Below are 4,670 nucleotides of genomic sequence, written 5' to 3'. Positions count from 1 at the left end.
TCTCCTGCTTAAAACAATTATTGATTCGATTAAGTTCGTCATGGTCTTTGAAGCACACAGAACAGCTGCTTTTCTGTGTGACTCAAATTACCAAATCAAATCAAAGCACCATGTGATCATAATAATGTAATTCTTCTATTCTTTCTTATGTTTTAGGTTTATGTCTTAGTTGTTTTTTATGTGCTTAGTCATGCCCTTTTCATTTGGGGATTTGCAAATGTATTGTTTTGTTTAGTAACAAGTGGTGTGCCGTGTGACTGAAATATCATTTGTATGTTGTTTATGCTCCTTGTAACTTTTCCCCCTCGGTCAAACTGACCCTCCCTCTTCTCTGTTTTCCTGTATATCGGGTTTTGTATCACTGCCACAGCAAGAGCTGCTTGTTTAGCTCCAAAAACATTATTGATTTCTCCTGAAGCTTTTTTTCACCTGTGAGTTTTGATCCAATTCAATAGATTCAACCCAGAAAATCAAACTAAATCAAGGTTCGTAATGTTTAGCGAAAACTAACCAGCATCACATATCTGCTGCCATCTTTGTCCAAGCAGCAGCTGACATCGTGGAACAATGCAGTGAGGATCTGCTCTCTATCCTATTACAGTGAGCAGCATCATAATGACTATGTGTATCTGCTGCATTGGTGGATGCACGGCCATTCTGCCTGCCGCACAGCAGGATGGATGTGCATTCGCTTACACTATGTGTAATCTGCCTCCTGGCTGATAGAGATAACGCTCTTGGTCTGTTTGCTGCTGGATTTTTACAGGGAGACTTGAAGACCCATGTTTCACCTGGACTTTCTGATTCACCTAAATACAGTTTCCCTGAATAAAAAATAGACTTCTTGAAGCTATAGTGTCCGAGTACTATAAATTTTAACTAGAAAGTACAGATATATTTTCTAGACAACCATTTAAAGACCCATTCTGATAAATTAAAAAAATACAAATTTGGTTTTGGTGTTTTTAACATGTCCTTATGGAATTTTTCTGATGATGAAGGACATACAGTACAGACCAAACGTTTGGACACACCTTCTCATTCAAATGAATGTGAAGGTGTGTCCAAACTTTTGGTTTGTACTGTATATCAAAAAATAAGTTAAAAAGGCTTTTCTCAGTATCAATTAAATTTGCAGAGAATCAGAAGCGGAGGAAAATAATTCCATTGGAAAAAGACTATTTGCTAGATAAAAAATACATTGGGTGGGGCACAAGCTTCCTGTTAAAATCCATTCTGATGCATCCATTTGTAAACAAATAGATCCATGTACGTCTTTTTTTTCCACATCCGAGCAGGCATCTGGCTCAAAACTGTACAGCTGGATGCTCCAATATTCTTAGCCATTATGTTGCAACAGTAATGTTAGGTTGTGATTGTAAGGGGCTGTAAGCTAGCAGTTAGAGGGTAGAGAGCTGTCATTTATGGGTGACAGGGAGAGGGGCGGAACAGCTTTGATCCACACAACTCAGAGGTAAATTTCTATAGAACTACTGCTGCCCTGCAGAAGCTATGTCCTACCTAGAACAACACAGGTTTTTTGATTTGGGCTAAAACGTCATAATCAAAATGAATGCTTTTAAAACACATCTAAAGAAGATCATGGCTCTAAATATGAAGCAAAGGTTATCAAATACCTTTCAGAATATTTTTCAGAGGTAATCAGTTAACTGCTTTGATGTACTATTCTAGTTTGACTTTTGCTATTTTTGTTTTTTTTATCCGTTTTATTTTCAAGCACAATGACGACATTAGGTATAGATGACAGTGAGTGCGGAAACTGACTGAAATAAAGCAGCTTTTCACCCATGTGGTGGTAGCCAATTTTGACCTCTCCAAACCTTTACCTTTACAAAAATGGGCAAATAGGTGGAAAAAACACCCAAGTGGTGCTTGGGTACCACTTGCTGTTTTAGTCTGGTTAATTATCAGTAACTAAAATAAGGGCCTAGAAGCAAATCTGCTCACTTGCTAAATGGTGGGTGGACGGTAACACAAGTAAATCACTCTCTGATTAACTTTAATAACAGTAAGAGACCTACTGTCTGGTTACAAACCCTGTTGGTGTTTAGTTTAGTTAGAAATACCAATCTCAGATCGAGTGGTTTAAATTTTAAAAACGGTCTAATCATATGAATGTGTGCTCTAAATTTTTATGTATGTAAATAAACCTTTTTTTTTTTTTTATAAAGGTTGACTGTTTAAGACTTTTAAAAGCAGACAGTGCTGAAGCAGCTTTCTGTGTGTGTGTGTGTGTGTGTGTGAATGCTTTCAATTAGGTGTCAAGTCCACTCCTGAGAGGTGACACGTATGAAAAGGGGAGGGCCCAAGGTAAAAGGGGGCAAGGAATGAAACAAGAAAAGAGGTGTTAATCTTTAAACCTCAATGAAGACACAAATAATAAGAGTGGGCCATCATTAAGATGAACGGGTTGCTAATGAGCACCATGTGTCGAGACAGTGAGGCTTCACTGAATGCAGTTTGAGTAGTGCTGCTGGGACTGGCATCAAAACTTAGGAGCATTCAACAAACAAATCATTAAGACCATGTTGGTCCCACTTTAACGTTGTTTTTTAAACTGTCACAAAAGATGTGTACTTTTTCATCTCCCATGAACTTTTGTAGTTTTAATTTATCCTCCTCAAAAACTAAAAGACAGGGAAATATTTGTGGAAATGTAACCCAGATGTTGACAGAACAGTCTGTAACTGCTGGTCTCTAAACTGTACAGCAAAACAGTTCCACTGTTCGGAACACGTTTTTCTTTAGTTTTTTTAAGTTTTTTTATTTGGTTTAACATTAAACAAACAATCTTTTTTAAAGAATTGTCCTTTTAAATGTCTTTGTATCCCTTTAGCCATCATTTTTCTTTCATTGCAGTCTAAGTGTCAACTCAAAGAAAACTCCTTTGAAAAATTGACAGCCCCCCTGAAATCATTTCAGTAACAGAACTGATGTGTAAATCAGAACCCAAACCCCTTAGTCAGGGAAAATCCTCTGCATGTGGATGTGGAATTACGTTGCATCAGCCAAAAGAGTGGAAACTTTTTTTTTAAACATGCAAAGAGGGGTCTGTGTTGCTGCTCGAGCCAGGATCAGCTCTTTATGAGTCCACAGACACAATCATACTGGAACATGTGGTTTTGATCTGCTCACATGCAAGGCCAACACAGGCTTTAGTTCACAGCCATTTCCCACTGAACTGCAGCAACAAGAAGTACATGCCAGTTTAAACCTGAGTATTCTTATCCTCATCTTTGTTTTTAGGCACGTCTAAGCACGTGGAAGACTTTTTACATGTGTATATTCTGAATTCATTGGATTTCTGCAAGCTTTTTACCATAGATCTAGTGTTAAACAACCTACAGACAGTGAGTTAAATGTTCAATGAAATAACTATAAAGAATTCTGTCTTAGGTTGCATGCTCATGTTTGTACTTGAAGCAGTTTTTCTGTTTTCAGAAAAACGGCTTCTTTTCTAATAAAAAAGATCAAGTTTAACCATTTAGACAGGCACAGTTACATTCCAAAGTAATGGCAGACACAATGGAGATGGCCTGCTGTGAGACTGAGCCCTGAATAGTTTTATCCAGTGGTTCTCTGACATTTTTTTCCCCCTCTTGGGAGTCTATCACATTTTTGTTGACTAGCAAAATCTCCTTTAATTCTCCATGATGTCTGAGGAAATAAATTCCTGTGCTTACAACTCATTCTGCAACACTGCTGAAGTCAGCAACAAGTGAGATGAAGCAACTGCTCACATGAAACCAAATTTAAAAAAACTCTTTTAACTTTATTTCTAAGGAAAATGGTTTCCTGGGCTTGTTTGAGTTTGTATTTTACAGCTGCTTTGTAAAATTGGATTTAGTCAAAAGCTATAAGGCCATGCAGTCTTTGATCCTCCCATCTTTGTAGGGAAACCGCTTCCTGAGGATAAAAAATTATAGAAGATCCAATTTCTTTCAACAATAATAAAAATAAAGTTTGATATTCAGTTTTTACATCCTAACAACGCGGTTGCCATGTAAAGAATAGTATGTTGGGACATTATTTTTAAAGATCAGATAGACACCAAAATGATCACTGAACTATCAACTGATGCTTCTCACATGCTGCCTGGTTAAAGTCTAGCTTGAGTAACATGGAGCCAGTAAGGATCTGCTTCATTAAAAAGAAGCTACTCAATGTGTAAAAAGAGAAAAGCAGAGACAAAAAGCTCTACTTTACTTGATTGGTTTAACACATGGGCTCAATCCACCACAAAGATCTGCTGCCCAAACCTTGAGGGACCAACAACATCCTGCCAACATAACTCCAGTGGTTTAGGTAACTGCAGCTCAGAGGGTTGTGTGTATTTTCCAGTTAGAAGAAGACTAAGATTCTTGTTTTTCTTTAACTGTGCGTTGGTGAGTGCAGGGATTTAAAAAAAAAACACATTTTCTTTGTTTGTTTTAACGCGCATCACTCTCGTGGCCGAGGGATACAGAGAATTCGGATTCTACCTTTTTGACTTTCGATTATTTAGTTATTATTGAGGATAAGTTTTAGTAGTTGTTGTTTTTTTAATACAGTCTCTTGATAACAAACTGCAAAAGAGACGTTTGTGGACAGAATTATTTGTGTACTGCAAAAATGGAATCTTTAGAAAGTAAAAAGTCTTTCCAGTCATG

This window comes from Oryzias latipes, chromosome 13 (assembly GCF_053564925.1).
Source record: "Oryzias latipes strain Hd-rR chromosome 13, Olatipes_Hd-rR_3.1".
Classification (NCBI taxonomy): Eukaryota; Metazoa; Chordata; class Actinopteri; order Beloniformes; family Adrianichthyidae; genus Oryzias; species Oryzias latipes.
The sequence above is the reverse complement of the archived record's forward strand: the minus strand, read 5'-3'. Positions refer to the sequence as shown.